Consider the following 19,044-nt stretch of genomic DNA (forward strand, 5'->3'; position numbering starts at 1 on the left):
TTGACCCTGCCATGTGCTCAGATACATCACTAGATGCAGTCTCAACTGATAGTGATGTATCTGTGGCTGCTACCCCCCCTGCCAGCCCCCCTGCTAGCCCCCCTGCCAGAAGGAGGCGTGTTGCTGCCATTGCTGCTGAAGAGTGGGTAACGCCTCATCTCCAGAGGCCAGATATCCCACCCTTCACAGCAAATGCTGGCATAAATATAGATGTGGCAGGTTTTAGCCCCCAGCAGTTTCTGGAAGTGTTTCTGGGCGATGATATATTGGGGAACATTGTCGCCCAAACTAATTTATATGCCCATCAGTTCCGTGCTGCAAAGCCTGGAACATATTTGGCAAAGCAGCAATGGGCCCCCATCAATGTGCCAGAATTCAAAAAATTCTGGGCATTGACTATGCTGATGGGCATCATAAAGAAACCCTCCATTCGCTCCTACTGGAGTACTAGCCCCATCTGCTCTACCCCCATTTTCTCCCAGACTATGTCGAGGAAGAGGTATGAAATGATTCTGCATTTCATGCACTTCAGCGACAACAGCCTGTGCCCCCCTAGGGAGCATCCCCAATTTGACAGGCTGTATAAAATCCGCCCCCTGATAACCCACTTTTCTGCCAGGTTTGCAGAGGCTTATACACCTGGAAGGAATATATGCGTTGATGAATCCCTAATGAAGTATAAGGGAAGGCTGGGATTCAAGCAGTATATTCCTTCCAAACGCTCCAGATATGGGGTAAAGGTGTATAAGCTCTGTGACAGCGAGACTGGGTATACTCAGGCCTTCCGGGTGTATGAGGGAAAGGATAGCCACCTTGACCCTCCAGGTTGCCCAGAACATATGGGAACCACTGGCAAGATTGTCTGGGACCTGATATTACCCCTAATGAACAAAGGGTATCACTTGTACTTAGACAATTTTTATACAAGTGTCCTTTTGTTCAAGCTACTGTATTGCTTTGATACAGTAGCTTGCGGTACAATTAAAAAGAACCGCGCAGGTTTCCCAGGACAGCTTGTACGCACCCGGCTACGAAGGGGGGAGACCTCAGCTCTGCGCCAAGAGGAGCTGTTGGCACTGAAGTACAGAGACAAGAAGGATGTATACCTTCTTACCACCATCCACACAGAGAGGACGGTGGCGGTTTCTGTACGTGGCAGAGCTGAGATCATAAGGAAGCCAGTGTGCATCAAGTCTTATAACCGGCATATGGGTGGGGTTGATCTGGCTGATCAGCTGCTGCAGCCCTACCTAATTATGCGGAAGACAAGGGCCTGGTACAAAAAGGTTGCAATTTACCTAATGCAGATTGCAACCCACAACGCTTTTTTGTTGTTCAAAAAAGCAAACCCCAGAGTTAAAAAGACTTTTTTACAGTTTCAGCTCCAGATTATTACGGGGATTTTGTACCATGATGCACCTGCTCCCCGGGCAGTGATGGGAGAGAGCAGAGTTGGGGCTACCCATTTTATTTTTAAAATCCCCACCAACTGCCACAAAGCAGAAACCACAAAAAAAATGCAGAGTCTGTACCAAGAGGGGGAAGAGAAGGGACACCATATATTACTGTCCTGATTGCCCTGGACAGCCTGCACTCTGCATTGGGGACTGCTTCAAGCGGTACCATACAATGGTCAATTTTTAAAAAAATAAATACATTTGCTGTTACATATATATATATTTTTTTTTGGTTATGTTTACAGTTAGATGTTTTTTTGTTTTTTTTACTTTTACTGTGCCAGATTCTTACATTTCACTACTCTATTTTTTTCTAAAATTGGGCCTGTTTTTTTTTTAACCAAAACCCCTGTCAAACCTATGCATGGGGGACATAGGTGTTCTCAGGGTGCCTTGCAGAAAACAACCTGAAGTATGTTTTTGTAATAACTTACAACAGTCTCTCCTAAATTATAGTCAAAAAGCAATGTGTCTGTAAAAATGAAAATTGAAAAATTACCACCATACACTTTCTCCAATTTTTTGGGCTAAAACGGTTGCTTCAAATGCATCAAAGCACACCATATACAATACCTTGGGGTGTCAACATTTAAAAAATATACACTTTGAATGCAATAAATAAAAGTGGGGTATGCGATAGGCCCCAAACTAAAGATAGGCCTATCAGAAGAAAGACTCTCATTTTTAATAACTAAAATCACAAGTCATAAAATTGTAACATAACCTTCCCAAAATCCTGGCAAACCTATGCATGGGGGGCATAGGTGTACTCAGGGTGCCTTGCAGAAAACAACCTGAAGTATTCTTTTGCAATAACTTACAACAATCTCTCCTAAATCATAGTCAAAAAGCAATGTGTCTGTAAAAATGAAAATTGAAAAATTACCACCATATACTTTCTCCAATTTTTTGGGCTAAAACGGTTGCTTCAAAGGCATCAAAGCACACCATATACAATACCTTGGGGTGTCAACATTTAAAAAATATACACTTTGAATGCAATAAATAAAAGTGGGGTATGTGATAGGCCCCAAACTAAAGATAGGCCTATCAGAAGAAATACTCTCATTTTTAATAACTAAAATCATGTAACATAACCTTCCCAAAATCCTGGCAAACCTATGCATGGGGGGCATAGGTGTACTCAGGGTGCCTTGCAGAAAACAACCTGAAGTATTCTTTTGCAATAACTTACAACAGTCTCTCCTAAATCATAGTAAAAAAGCAATGTGTCTGTAACAATGAAAATTGAAAAATTACCACCATATACTTTCTCCAATTTTTTGGGCTAAAACGGTTGTATCAAAGTCATCAAACCACTCCATGTATAATACCTTGGGGGGTCAACTTTTTAAATATAATCACATTTATGGAAAACAAATAAATTGGGGTATGTTAAAAGACCCCCAAAAAAGACGATAGGCAAAGAAAATATGTTAAATGTGAAAAAAAATCACAAACACATGTCAGACATTTGGCATTGCACCGCCCAAACAAGCCACCAAACCTATGCATAGGTGGTATCACTGAACTCAGGAGATGTTGGTGACCACATATTGGTGTCTTCTTTGGTAGTAACACATAACAGGAGCTGTGAATCCATGTCTAAAGTACAATGTATGTGAAAAATAACACAAAGAAATGAATGCCCAATAGTTTGACAAAGACTAGTGGTTGAATTAGTGTATGGAAAGTGTTAAAACACCTGCATTTGAAATACCCTAGGATGTCTACTTTTCAAAAATATATGGTTTTATGGGGGTAAATTACATTGGCCGGCTTCAGAAATGTCTTAAATAGAACATGGGTGCATGGGATGTGAAAATGGGAAGTGTAAAAAATGGAATGCGCTTCCTAAAAATAAGGCCTTCTAGCCCCCAGAGAACCCAACACACCTATACATGGGTGGTATCACTGTACTCAGGAGATGTTGTTGAACACATATTGAGGTGTTTTTTGGCAGTAACACATAACAGGAACTGAGAATCCATGCCTAAAATACAATGGCCTAGATTTAGAGTTCGGCGGTAAAAGGGCTGTTAACGCTCCGCGGGCTTTTTTCTGGCCGCACCATAAATTTAACTCTGGTATCGAGAGTTCAAACAAATGCTGCGTTAGGCTCCAAAAAAGGAGCGTAGGGCATTTTTACCGCAAATGCAACTCTCGATACCAGAGTTGCTTACGGACGCGGCCGGCATCAAAAACGTGCTCGTGCACGATTCTCCCATAGGAAACAATGGGACTGTTTGAGCTGAAAAAAAACCTAACACCTGCAAAAAAGCAGCGTTCAGCTCCTAACGCAGCCCCATTGTTTCCTATGGGGAAACACTTCCTACGTCTGCACCTAACACTCTAACATGTACCCCGAGTCTAAACACCCCTAACCTTACACTTATTAACCCCTAATCTGCCGCCCCCGCTATCGCTGACCCCTGCATTACAGTTTTAACTCCTAATCTTCCGCTCCGTAAACCGCCGCAACCTACGTTATCCCTATGTACCCCTAATCTGCTGCCCTAACATCGCCGACCCCTATGTTATATTTATTAACCCCTAATCTGCCCCCCACAACGTCGCCGACACCTACCTACACTTATTAACCCCTAATCTGCCGAGCGGACCTGAGCGCTACTATAATAAAGTTATTAACCCCTAATCCGTCTCACTAACCCTATCATAAATAGTATTAACCCCTAATCTGCCCTCCCTAACATCGCCGACACCTACCTTCAATTATTAACCCCTAATCTTCCGATCGGAGCTCACCGCTATTCTAATAAATGTATTAACCCCTAAAGCTAAGTCTAACCCTAACACTAACACCCCCCTAACTTAAATATAATTTACATCTAACGAAATAAATTAACTCTTATTAAATAAATTAATCCTATTTAAAGCTAAATACTTACCTGTAAAATAAACCCTAATATAGCTACAATATAAATTATAATTATATTTTAGCTATTTTAGGATTAATATTTATTTTACAGGCAACTTGGTATTTATTTTAACTAGGTACAATAGCTATTAAATAGTTAAGAACTATTTAATAGTTACCTAGTTAAAATAATTACAAAATTACCTGTAAAATAAATCCTAACCTAAGATATAATTAAACCTAACACTACCCTATCAATAAAATAATTAAATAAACTACCTACAATTACCTACAATTAACCTAACACTACACTATCAATAAATAAATTAAATACAATTGCTACAAATAAATACAATTAAATAAACTAGCTAAAGTACAAAAAATAAAAAAGAACTAAGTTACAGAAAATAAAAAAATATTTACAAACATAAGAAAAATATTACAACAATTTTAAACTAATTACACCTACTCTAAGCCCCCTAATAAAATAACAAAGCCCCCCAAAATAAAAAATTCCCTACCCTATTCTAAATTTAAAAAGTTACAAGCTCTGTTACCTTACCAGCCCTGAACAGGGCCCTTTGCGGGGCATGCCCCAAGAAGTTCAGCTCTTTTGCCTGTAAAAGAAAACATACAATACCCCCCCCCCAACATTACAACCCACCACCCACATACCCCTAATCTAACCCAAACCACCCTTAAATAAACCTAACACTAATCCCCTGATGATCTTCCTACCTTGTCTTCACCATACCAGGTTCACCGATCCGTCCTGGCTCCGATATCTTCATCCAACCCAAGCGGGGGCTAGACATCCACTGAAGAAGTCCAGAAGAGGGTCCAAAGTCTTCCTCCTATCCGGCAAGAAGAGGACATCCGGACCGGCAAACATCTTCTCCAAGCGGCATCTTCGATCTTCTTCCATCCGGTGCGGAGCGGGTCCATCTTGAAGCAGGCGACGCGGATCCATCCTCTTCTTCCGATGTCTCCCGACGAATGACGGTTCCTTTAAGGGACGTCATCCAAGATGGCGTCCCTCGAATTCCGATTGGCTGATAGGATTCTATCAGCCAATCGGAATTAAGGTAGGAATTTTCTGATTGGATGATGGAATCAGCCAATCAGAATCAAGTTCAATCCGATTGGCTGATCCAATCAGCCAATCAGATTGAGCTCGCATTCTATTGGCTGTTCCGATCAGCCAATAGAATGCGAGCTCAATCTGATTGGCTGATTGGATCGGCCAATCGGATTGAACTAGATTCTGATTGGCTGATTCCATCAGCCAATCAGAAAATTCCTACCTTAATTCCGATTGGCTGATAGAATCCTATCAGCCAATCGGAATTCGAGGGACGCCATCTTGGATGACGTCCCTTAAAGGAACCGTCATTCGTCGGGAGACATCGGAAGAAGAGGATGGATCCGCGTCGCCTGCTTCAAGATGGACCCGCTCCGCACCGGATGGAAGAAGATCGAAGATGCCGCTTGGAGAAGATGTTTGCCGGTCCGGATGTCCTCTTCTTGCCGGATAGGAGGAAGACTTTGGACCCTCTTCTGGACTTCTTCAGTGGATGTCTAGCCCCCGCTTGGGTTGGATGAAGATATCGGAGCCAGGACGGATCGGTGAACCTGGTATGGTGAAGACAAGGTAGGAAGATCATCAGGGGATTAGTGTTAGGTTTATTTAAGGGTGGTTTGGGTTAGATTAGGGGTATGTGGGTGGTGGGTTGTAATGTTGGGGGGGGGGTATTGTATGTTTTCTTTTACAGGCAAAAGAGCTGAACTTCTTGGGGCATGCCCCGCAAAGGGCCCTGTTCAGGGCTGGTAAGGTAACAGAGCTTGTAACTTTTTAAATTTAGAATAGGGTAGGGAATTTTTTATTTTGGGGGGCTTTGTTATTTTATTAGGGGGCTTAGAGTAGGTGTAATTAGTTTAAAATTGTTGTAATATTTTTCTTATGTTTGTAAATATTTTTTTATTTTCTGTAACTTAGTTCTTTTTTATTTTTTGTACTTTAGCTAGTTTATTTAATTGTATTTATTTGTAGCAATTGTATTTAATTTATTTATTGATAGTGTAGTGTTAGGTTAATTGTAGGTAATTGTAGGTAGTTTATTTAATTATTTTATTGATAGGGTAGTGTTAGGTTTAATTATATCTTAGGTTAGGATTTATTTTACAGGTAATTTTGTAATTATTTTAACTAGGTAACTATTAAATAGTTCTTAACTATTTAATAGCTATTGTACCTAGTTAAAATAAATACCAAGTTGCCTGTAAAATAAATATTAATCCTAAAATAGCTAAAATATAATTATAATTTATATTGTAGCTATATTAGGGTTTATTTTACAGGTAAGTATTTAGCTTTAAATAGGATTAATTTATTTAATAAGAGTTAATTTATTTCGTTAGATGTAAATTATATTTAAGTTAGGGGGGTGTTAGTGTTAGGGTTAGACTTAGCTTTAGGGGTTAATACATTTATTAGAATAGCGGTGAGCTCCGATCGGAAGATTAGGGGTTAATAATTGAAGGTAGGTGTCGGCGATGTTAGGGAGGGCAGATTATGGGTTAATACTATTTATGATAGGGTTAGTGAGGCGGGTTAGGGGTTAATAACTTTATTATAGTAGCGTTGCGGTCCGCTCGGCAGATTAGGGGTTAATAAGTGTAGGCAGGTGTCGGCGACGTTGAGGGGGGCAGATTAGGGGATAATAAATATAATATAGGGGTCGGCGGTGTTAGGGGTAGCAGATTAGGGGTACATAGGGATAACGTAGGTGGCGGCGCTTTGCGGTCGGAAGATTAGGGGTTAATTATTTTAAGTAGCTGGCGGCGATGTTGTGGGGGGCAGATTAGGGGTTAATAAATGTAATATAGGGGTCGGCGGGGTTAGGGGCAGCAGATTAGGGGTACATAAGTATAACGTAGGTGGCGGTCGGCAGATTAGGGGTTAAAATTTTTAATCGAGTGGCGGCGATGTGGGGGGACCTCGGTTTAGGGGTACATAGGTAGTTTATGGGTGTTAGTGTACTTTAGGGTACAGTAGTTAAGAGCTTTATAAACCGGCGTTAGCCAGAAAGCTCTTAACTCCTGCTATTTTCAGGCGGCTGGAATCTTGTCGTTAGAGCTCTAACGCTCACTGCAGAAACGACTCTAAATACCGGCGTTAGAAAGATCCCATTGAAAAGATAGGCTACGCAAATGGCGTAGGGGGATCTGCGGTATGGAAAAGTCGCGGCTGCAAAGTGAGCGTTAGACCCTTTAATCACTGACTCCAAATACCAGCGGGCGGCCAAAACCAGCGTTAGGAGCCTCTAACGCTGGTTTTGACGGCTACCGCCGAACTCTAAATCTAGGCCAATGTGTGTGAAAAATAACACAAAATAATGACTACCCAAAAGTTTGACAAAGACTGGTGGTTAAATAAGTTCATGGAAAGTGTGAAAATACCAGCATTTCAAATACCCTAGGGGGTCTACTTCTCAAAAATATATGGTTTTATGGGGGTAAATTTCATTGACCGGCTTCAGAAATGTCCCAAATAGGACATGGGTGCATGATGACCGATGTGAAAATTCCAAGTTGAAAAACTGGAATGCGCTTCCTAAAAATAAGGCCTTCTAGCCCCCAGAGAACCCAACACACCTATACATGGGTGGTATCACTGTACTCAGGAGATGTTGTTGAACACATATTGAGGTGTTTTTTGGCAGTAACACATAACAGGAACTGAGAATCCATGCCTAAAGTACAATGTGTGTGAAAAATAACACAAAAAAATGACTACCCAAATGTTTGACAAAGACTGGTGGTTAAATAAGTTCATGGAAAGTGTGAAAATACCAGCATTTCAAATACCCTAGGGGGTCTACTTCTCAAAAATATATGGTTTTATGGGGGTAAATTTCATTGACCGGCTTCAGAAATGTCCCAAATAGGACATGGGTGCATGATGACCGATGTGAAAATTCCAAATTGAAAACTGGAATGCGCTTCCTAAAAATAAGGCCTTCTAGCCCCCAGAGAACCCAACACACCTATACATGGGTGGTATCACTGTACTCAGGAGATGTTGTTGAACACATATTGAGGTGCTTTTTGGCAGTAACACATAACAGGAACTGAGAATCCATGCCTAAAATACAATGTGTGTGAAAAATAACACAAAAAAATGACTACCCAAAAGTTTGACAAAGACTGGTGGTTGAATTAGTGCATGGAAAGTGTGAAAATACCAGCATTTCAAATACCCTAGGGGGTCTACTTCTCAAAAATATATGGTTTTATGGGTGTAAATTTCATTGACCGGCTTCAGAAATGTCCCAAATAGGACATGGGTGCATGATGACCGATGTGAAAATTCCAAATTGAAAAACTGGAATGCGCTTCCTAAAAATAAGGCCTTCTAGCCCCCAGAGAACCCAACACACCTATACATGGGTGGTATCACTGTACTCAGGAGATGTTGTTGAACACATATTGAGGTGCTTTTTGGCAGTAACACATAACAGGAACTGAGAATCCATGCCTAAAATACAATGTGTGTGAAAAATAACACAAAAAAATGACTACCCAAAAGTTTGACAAAGACTGGTGGTTGAATTAGTGCATGGAAAGTGTTAAAATACCAGCCTTTGAAATACCCTAGGGTGTCTACTTTTCAAAAATATATGGTTTGATGGGGGTAAATTCCATTGGCCAGCTTCAGAAATGTCCCAAATAGGACATGGGTGCATGATGACCGATGTGAAAATTCCAAGTTGAAAAACTGGAATGCGCTTCCTAAAATTAAGGCCTTTTAGCCCCCAGAGAACCCGACACACCTATACATGGGTGGTATCACTGTACTCAGGAGATGTTGTTGAACACATATTGAGGTGTTTTTTGGCAGTAACGCATAACAGGAACTGAGAATCCATGCCTAAAGTACAATGTGTGTGAAAAATAACACAAAATAATGACTACCCAAAAGTTTGACAAAGACTGGTGGTTGAATTAGTGCATGGAAAGTGTTAAAATACAAGCATTTGAAATACCCTAGGGTGTCTACTTTTCAAAAATATATGGTTTGATGGGGGTATATTCCATTGACCAGCTTCAGAAATGTCCCAAATAGGACATGGGTGCATGATGACCGATGTGAAAATTCCAAGTTGAAAAACTGGAATGCGCTTCCTAAAATTAAGGCCTTTTAGCCCCCAGAGAACCCGACACACCTATACATGGGTGGTATCACTGTACTCAGGAGATGTTGTTGAACACATATTGAGGTGTTTTTTGGCAGTAACACATAACAGGAACTGAGAATCCATGTCTAAAGTACAATGTGTGTGAAAAATAACACAAAATAATGACTACCCAAAAGTTTGACAAAGACTGGTGGTTGAATTAGTGCATGGAAAGTGTTAAAATACAAGCATTTGAAATACCCTAGGGTGTCTACTTTTCAAAAATATATGGTTTGATGGGGGTAAATTCCATTGACCAGCTTCAGAAATGTCCCAAATAGGACATGGGTGCATGATGACCGATGTGAAAATTCCAAGTTGAAAAACTGGAATGCGCTCCCTAAAAATAAGAGCTTTTAGCCCCCCGAGAACCTGACACACCTATACATGGGTGGTATCACTGTACCCAGGAGATGCTGCTGAAGACATATGAGGGTGTTATTTGGCAGTAACCCTTAATATTATCAGTAAATGTATTCTTAAATTGCTATTTTGTCAAAAAATCAAATTATTTTCCCCCCCCCCCCCCAAACTTTGGCATAGATTGGTGGTAAAATGGTTGCATGAAAAAAGTCAAAATACCCCAAGTTTAATACCTTAGGTTGTCTTCTTTTAAAAAATATATACATTTGAAGGGTTATTCAGGGATTCATGACAGATATTGGTGTTACAATGTAACTATCGCCAATTTTGAAAAAACATGGTTTTGAAATAGCAAAGTGCTACTTGTACTTATTGCCTTATAACTTGCAAAAAAAGCAAAGAACATGTAAACATTGGGTATTTATAAACTCAGGACAAAATTTAGAAACTGTTTAGCATTGGTATTTTATGGTGGTTGTAGATGTGTAAGAGATTTTGGGGCTCAAAGTTAGAAAAAGTGCATTTTTTTTCTTTTTTTCCTCATATTTTATATTTTTTTTTATAGTAAATTATAAGATATGATGAAAATAATCATATCTTTAGAAAGTCCATTTAATGGCGAGAAAAACAGTATATAATATGTGTGGGTACAGTAAATGAGTAAGAGGAAAATTACAGTTAAACACAAACATCGCAGAAATGCAAAAATAGCCTTGGTCCCAGATGGTCAACAAATTGAAAAGTGGTCTGGTCACTAAGGGGTTAAGCTACTTTGTATCTGTCCCTCATTATCTTCAGCAGGAGAAGTTAGTTTAGAGCTCTAGTTTTCAAAACAGTCCTTGGGCCTCCCTAACAGGCCAGATTTTAAGGAACTATAGCACAGGTGAAATAATTAGCTGATTAGTAAACATGCGGCTAGATTACGAGTTGTGCGTTAGGCTTAAAAAGCAGCGTTAGCCGGTCCTAACGCTGCTTTTTAACGGTATTACGAGTCTTGCAGGTACAGGTGTACCGCTCACTTTTTTGGCCAAACTTGGAAATACCGCAAATGCACTTACAAGACGGGTACCCCATTTTAAAGTCAGTAGTTAAGAGTTTTACACTACAACGCTGTAGCATAAAACTCTTAACTAAAGTGCTAAAAAGTACACTAACACCCATTAACTATCTATTAACCCCTAAACCGAGGCCCTCTCACATCGCAAACACTAAAATAAATTTTTTAACCCCAATCTGCCGAACCGGACATTGCCGCCACTATAATAAATATATTAACCCCTAAACCGCCGCACTCCCGCCTCGCAAACACTAGTTAAATATTATTAACCCATAATCTGCCGTCCCTAACATCGCTGCCACCTACCTACATTTATTAACCGTCGCCGCCACAATATTAAAGTTATTAACCCCTAAATCTATGTCTAACCCTAACACCCCCTAACTTAAATATAATTAAAAGAAATCTAACTAAAAATTCCTATCATTAACTAAATTATTCCTATTTAAAACTAAATACCTGTAAAATAAACCCTAAGATAGCTACAATATAACTAATAGTTACATTGTAGCTAGTTTAGGATTTATTTTTATTTTACAGGCAAGTTTGTATTTATTTTAACTAGGTAGAATAGTTATTAAATAGTTATTAACTATTTACTAACTACCTAGCTAAAATAAATAAAAAAAAACTACCTGTAAAATAAAACCTAACCTAAGTTACAATTACACCTAACACTACACTATAATTAAATAAATTAATTAAATTAAATACATTTAAATAAATTACATACAATTACCTAAATTAAATTAGCTAAAGTACAAACCCCCCCCACTAAATTACAGAAAATAATAAACAAATTACAGAAATTTAAACTACACCTAATCTAATAGCCCTATTAAAATAAAAAAGCCCCCAAAAATTTAAACCCACCCAATACACCCTTAAAAAAACCTAACACTAGCTCCCTGAAGATTGACTTACCGGGAGACGGGCAGAAGTGGTCCTCCAGACGGGCAGAAGTCTTCATCCAGACGGCATCTTCTATTTTCATCCATCCGGCGCGGAGCGGCTCCATCTTCAAGACATCCGACGCGGAGCATCCTCTTCTTCCGACAACTAAAACAGAATGAAGGTACCTTTAAGTGATGTCATCCAAGATGGCGTCCCTTAGATTCCGATTGGCTGATAGAATTCTATCAGCCAATCGGAATTAAGGTTGAAAAAATCCTTTTGGCTGATCCCTGTGACTGCAGATTTGCACAAGAGAACCTGCAGTAAGTATTTATCAAGCCCTTCTTCTCCCTGTGACTGCATTTTCACACAAGAGAACCTGCAGTCACTATATATCAAGCCCTTCTCCTCCCTGTGACTGAAGGTTTGCACAAGAGAACCTGCAGTCAGGATTTATCAAGCCCTTCTCCTCCCTGTGACTGCAGTTTCACACAAGAGAACCTGCAGTCAGTACTTTTCAAGCCCTTTTCCTCCCTATGACTGCAGGTTTGCACAAGAGAACCTACAGTCAGTACTTATCAAGCCCTTCTCCTCCCTGTGACTGCAGGTTTGCACAAGAGTCTGCAGTCAGTACTTATCAAGCCCTTCTCCTCCCTGTGACTGCAGGTTTGCACAACAGAACCTGCAGTCAGTATTTATCAAGCCCTTCTCCTCCCTGTGACTGCAGTTTCACACAAGAGAACCTGCAGTCAGGATTTATCAAGCCTGTCTCCTCCCTGTTACTGCAGTTTTACACAAGAGAACCTGCTGTCAGGATTTATCAAGCCCTTCTACTCCCTGTGACTGCAGTTTTGCACAGGAGTACCTGCAGTTAGGATTTTTCAAGCCCTTCTCCTCCCTGTAACTGCAGGTTTGCACAAGAGAACCGGCAGTCAGGATTTATCAAGCCCTTCTCCTCCCTAGGACTGCCGTTTCACACAAGAGAACCTGCAGTCAGTACTTATCGAGCTCTTCTCCTCCCCGTGACTGCAGGTTTGCACAAGAGAACCTGCAATCAGTATTTATCAAGCCCTTCTCCTCCCTAGGACTGCAGGTGTGCACAAGAGAACCTGCAGTCAGTACTCATCAAGCTCTTCTCCTCCCTGTGACTGCAGGTTTGCACAAGAGAACCTGCAGTCAGTACTTATCAAGCCCTTCTCCTCCCTGTGACTGCAGGTTTGCACAAGAGAACCTGCAATCAGTATTTATCAAGCCCTTCTCCTCCCTGTGACTGCAGGCTTGCACAAGAGAACCTGCAGTCAGTACTTATCAAGCCCTTCTCCTCCCTGTGACTGCAGGTTTGCGCAAGAGAACCTGCAATCAGTATTTATCAAGCCCTTCTCCTCCCTGTGACTGCAGGCTTGCACAAGAGAACCTGCTGTCAGGACTTATCAAGCCCTTCTCCTCCCTAGGACTGCAGGTTTGCACAAGAGAACCTACAGTCAGTACTTATCAAGCCCTTCTCCTCCCTAGGATTGCCGTTTGACACAGGAGAACCTGCAGTCAGTACTTATCAAGCCCTTCTCCTCCCTGTGACTGCAGGTTCACACAAGAGAACCTGCAGTCAGGATTTATCAAGCACTTCTCCTCCCTGTGACTGCAGGTTTGCACAAGAGAACCTGCAGTCAGGATTTATCAAGCCCTTCTCCTCCCTGTGACTGCAGGTTTGCACAAGATAACCTGCAGTCAGTACTTACCAAGCCCTTCTCCTCCCTGTGACTGCAGTTTCACACAAGAGAACCTGCAGTCAGTACTTATCAAGCCCTTCTCCTCCCTGTGACTGCAGTTTCACACAAGAGAACCTGCAGTCAGTATATATCAAGCCCTTTTCCTCCCTGTGACTGCAGTTTCACACAAGATAACCTGCAGTCAGTACGTCTCAAGCCCTTCTCCTCCCTGTGACTGCAGTTTCACACAAGAGGACCCGCAGTCAGGATTTATCAAGCCCTTCTCCTCCCCGTGACTGCAGGTTTGCACAAGAGAACCTGCAGTCAGGATTTATCAAGCCCTTCTCCTCCCTGTGACTGCAAGTTTGCACAAGTGAACCTGCAGTCAGTACTTATCAAGCCCTTCTGCTCCCTGTGACTGCAGGTTTGCACAAGAGAACCTGCAGTCAGTACTTATCAAGCCCTTCTCCTCCCTGTGACTGCAGGTTTGCACAAGAGAACCTGCAGTCAGTACTTATCAAGCCCTTCTCCTCCCTGTGACTGCAGTTTCACGCAAGAGAACCTGCAGTCAGTACTTATCAAGCCCTTCTCCTCCCTGTGACTGCAGTTTCACACAAGATAACCTGCTGTCAGGATTTATCAAGCCCTTCTCCTCCCTGTGACTGCAGGTTTGTACAAGAGAACCTGCAGTCAGGATTTATCAAGCCCTTCTCCTCCCTGTGACTGCAGTTTCACACAAGAGAACCTGCAGTCAGTACTTATCAAGCCCTTCTCCTCCCTGTGACTGGAGTTTCACACAAGATAACCTGCTGTCAGGATTTATCAAGCCCTTCTCCTCCCTGTGACTGCAGGTTTGTACAAGAGAACCTGCAGTCAGGATTTATCAAGCCCTTCTCCTCCCTGTCACTGCAGTTTCACACAAGAGAACATGCAGTCAGTACTTTTCAAGCCCTTTTCCTCCCTATGACTGCAGGTTTGCACAAGAGAACCTACAGTCAGTACTTATCAAGCCCTTCTCCTCCCTGTGACTGCAGGTTTGCACAAGAGTCTGCAGTCAGTACTTATCAAGCCCTTCTCCTCCCTGTGACTGCAGGTTTGCACAAGAGAACCTGCAGTCAGTATTTATCAAGCCCTTCTTCTCCCTGTGACTGCATTTTCACACAAGAGAACCTGCAGTCACTATATATCAAGCCCTTCTCCTCCCTGTGACTGAAGGTTTGCACAAGAGAACCTGCAGTCAGGATTTATCAAGCCCTTCTCCTCCCTGTGACTGCAGTTTCACACAAGAGAACCTGCAGTCAGTACTTATCAAGCCCTTTTCCTCCCTGTGACTGCAGGTTTGCAAAAGAGAACCTGCAGTCAGTACTTATCGAGCTCTTCTCCTCCCCGTGACTGCAGGTTTGCACAAGAGAACCTGCAATCAGTATTTATCAAGCCCTTCTCCTCCCTAGGACTGCAGGTGTGCACAAGAGAACCTGCAGTCAGTACTTATCAAGCTCTTCTCCTCCCTGTGACTGCAGGTTTGCACAAGAGAACCTGCAGTCAGTACTTATCAAGCCCTTCTCCTCCCTGTGACTGCAGGTTTGCACAAGAGAACCTGCAATCAGTATTTATCAAGCCCTTCTCCTGCCTGTGACTGCAGGCTTGCACAAGAGAACCTGCAGTCAGTACTTATCAAGCCCTTCTCCTCCCTGTGACTGCAGGTTTGCACAAGAGAACCTGCAATCAGTATTTATCAAGCCCTTCTCCTCCCTGTGACTGCAGGCTTGCACAAGAGAACCTGCTGTCAGGACTTATCAAGCCCTTCTCCTCCCTAGGACTGCAGGTTTGCACAAGAGAACCTACAGTCAGTACTTATCAAGCCCTTCTCCTCCCTAGGATTGCCCTTTCACACAAGAGAACCTGCAGTCAGTACTTATCAAGCCCTTCTCCTCCCTGTGACTGCAGGTTTGCACAAGAGAACCTGCAGTCAGGAATTATCAAGCTCTTCTCCTCCCTGTGACTGCAGGTTTGCACAAGATAACCTGCAGTCAGTACTTACCAAGCCCTTCTCCTCCCTGTGACTGCAGTTTCACACAAGAGAACCTGCAGTCAGTACTTATCAAGCCCTTCTCCTCCCTGTGACTGCAGTTTCACACAAGAGAACCTGCAGTCAGTATATATCAAGCCCTTCTCCTCCCTGTGACTGCAAGTTTGCACAAGAGAACCTGCAGTCAGTACTTATCAAGCCCTTCTCCTCCCTGTGACTACAGTTTCACACAAGAGAACCTGCAGTCAGTACTTATCAAGCCCTTTTCCTCCCTGTGACTGCAGTTTCACACAAGATAACCTGCAGTCAGTACTTCTCAAGCCCTTCTCCTCCCTGTGACTGCAGTTTCACACAAGAGGACCCGCAGTCAGGATTTATCAAGCCCTTCTCCTCCCCGTGACTGCAGGTATGCACAAGAGAACCTGCAGTCAGGATTTATCAAGCCCTTCTGCTCCCTGTGACTGCAGGTTTGCACAAGAGAACCTGCAGTCAGTACTTATCAAGCCCTTCTCCTCCCTGTGACTGCAGGCTTGCACAAGAGAACCTGCTGTCAGGACTTATCAAGCCCTTCTCCTCCCTAGGACTGCAGGTTTGCACAAGAGAACCTACAGTCAGTACTTATCAAGCCCTTCTCCTCCCTAGGATTGCCGTTTCACACAAGAGAACCTGCAGTCAGTACTTATCAAGCCCTTCTCCTCCCTGTGACTGCAGGTTTGCACAAGAGAACCTGCAGTCAGGAATTATCAAGCTCTTCTCCTCCCTGTGACTGCAGGTTTGCACAAGATAACCTGCAGTCAGTACTTACCAAGCCCTTCTCCTCCCTGTGACTGCAGTTTCACACAAGAGAACCTGCAGTCAGTACTTATCAAGCCCTTCTCCTCCCTGTGACTGCAGTTTCACACAAGAGAACCTGCAGTCAGTATATATCAAGCCCTTCTCCTCCCTGTGACTGCAAGTTTGCACAAGAGAACCTGCAGTCAGTACTTATCAAGCCCTTCTCCTCCCTGTGACTACAGTTTCACACAAGAGAACCTGCAGTCAGTACTTATCAAGCCCTTTTCCTCCCTGTGACTGCAGTTTCACACAAGATAACCTGCAGTCAGTACTTCTCAAGCCCTTCTCCTCCCTGTGACTGCAGTTTCACACAAGAGGACCCGCAGTCAGGATTTATCAAGCCCTTCTCCTCCCCGTGACTGCAGGTATGCACAAGAGAACCTGCAGTCAGGATTTATCAAGCCCTTCTGCTCCCTGTGACTGCAGGTTTGCACAAGAGAACCTGCAGTCAGTACTTATCAAGCCCTTCTCCTCCCTGTGACTGCAGTTTCACACAAGAGAACCTGCAGTCAGTACTTATCAAGCCCTTCTCCTCCCTGTGAATGCAGTTTCACACAAGAGAACCTGCAGTCAGTTTATATCAAGCCCTTCTCCTCCCTGTGACTGCAGGTTTGCACAAGAGAACCTGCAGTCAGTACTTATCAAGCCCTTCTCCTCCCTGTGACTGCAGTTTCACGCAAGAGAACCTGCAGTCAGTACTTATCAAGCCCTTCTCCTCCCTAGGACTGCAGGTTTGCACAAGAGAACCTACAGTCAGTACTTATCAAGCCCTTCTCCTCCCTAGGATTGCCGTTTGACACAGGAGAACCTGCAGTCAGTACTTATCAAGCCCTTCTCCTCCCTGTGACTGCAGGTTTGCACAAGAGAACCTGCAGTCAGGATTTATCAAGCCCTTCGCCTCCCTGTGACTGCAGGTTTGCACAAGATAACCTGCAGTCAGTACTTACCAAGCCCTTCTCCTCCCTGTGATTGCAGTTTCACACAAGAGAACCTGCAGTCAGTATATATCAAGCCCTTCTCCTCCCTGTGACTGCAAGTTTGCACAAGAGAACCTGCAGTCAGTACTTATCAAGCCCTTCTCCTCCCTGTGACTACAGTTTCACACAAGAGAACCTGCAGTCAGTACTTATCAAGCCCTTTTCCTCCCTGTGACTTCAGTTTCACACAAGATAACCTGCAGTCAGTACTTCTCAAGCCCTTCTCCTCCCTAGGACTACAATTTCACACAAGAGAACCTGCAGTCAGTATTTATCAAGCCCTTCTCCTCCCTAGGACTACAGTTTTGCACAAGAGAACCTGCAGTCAGTACTTATCAAGCCCTTCTCATCCCTGTGACTGCAGTTTCACAAAAGAGAACCTGCAGTCAGTACTTATCAAGCCCTTCTCCTCCCTGTGACTGCAGTTTCACACAAGATAACCTGCAGTCAGTACTTATCAAGCCCTTCTCCTCCCTGTGACTGCAGGTTTGCACAAGAGAACCTGCAGTCAGGATTTATCAAGCCCTTCTCCTTCCTGTGACTGCAGTTTCACACAAGAGAGCCTGCTGTCAGGATTTATCAAGCCCTTCTACTCCCTGTGACTGCAGGTTTGCACAAGAGTACCTGCAGTCAGGATTTTTCAAGCCCTTCTCCGCCCTGTGACTGCAGGTTTGCACAAGAGAACCTGCAGTCAGTACTTATCGAGCCCTTCTCCTCCCTGTGACTGCAGGTTTGCACAAGAGAACCTGCAGTCAGGATTTATCAAGCCCTTCTCCTCCCTGTGACTGCAGGTTTGCACAAGATAACCTGCAGTCAGTACTTACCAAGCCCTTCTCCTCCCTGTGACTGCAGTTTCACACAAGAGAACCTGCAGTCAGTACTTATCAAGCCCTTCTCCTCCCTGTGACTGCAGTTTCACACAAGAGAACCTGCAGTCAGTATATATCAAGCCCTCCTCCTCCCTGTGACTGCAAGTTTGCACAAGAGAACCTGCAGTCAGTACTTATCAAGCCCTTCTCCTCCCTGTGACTACAGTTTCACACAAGAGAACATGCAGTCAGTACTTATCAAGCCCTTTTCCTCCCTGTGACTGCAGTTTCACACGAGATAACCTGCCGTCAGTACTTCTCAAGCCCTTCTCCTCCCTGTGACTGCAGTTTCACACAAGAGGACCCGCAGTCAGGATTTATCAAGCCCTTCTCCTCCCCGTGACTGCAGGTTTGCACAAGAGAACCTGCAGTCAGGATTTATCAAGCCCTTCTCCTCCCTGTGACTGCAAGTTTGCACAAGAGAACCTGCAGTCAGTACTTATCAAGCCCTTCTGCTCCCTGTGACTGCAGGTTTGCACAAGAGAACCTGCAGTCAGTACTTATCAAGCCCTTCTCCTCCCTGTGACTGCAGTTTCACACAAGAGAACCTGCAGTCAGTACTTATCAAGCCCTTCTCCTCCCTGTGAATGCAGTTTCACAGAAGAGAACCTGCAGTCAGTATATATCAAGCCCTTCTCCTCCCTGTGACTGCAGGTTTGCACAAGAGAACCTGCAGTCAGTACTTATCAAGCCCTTCTCCTCCCTGTGACTGCAGTTTCACGCAAGAGAACCTGCAGTCAGTA

This window comes from Bombina bombina, chromosome 7, assembly GCF_027579735.1.
Source record: "Bombina bombina isolate aBomBom1 chromosome 7, aBomBom1.pri, whole genome shotgun sequence".
In the NCBI taxonomy this organism is placed as follows: domain Eukaryota; kingdom Metazoa; phylum Chordata; class Amphibia; order Anura; family Bombinatoridae; genus Bombina; species Bombina bombina.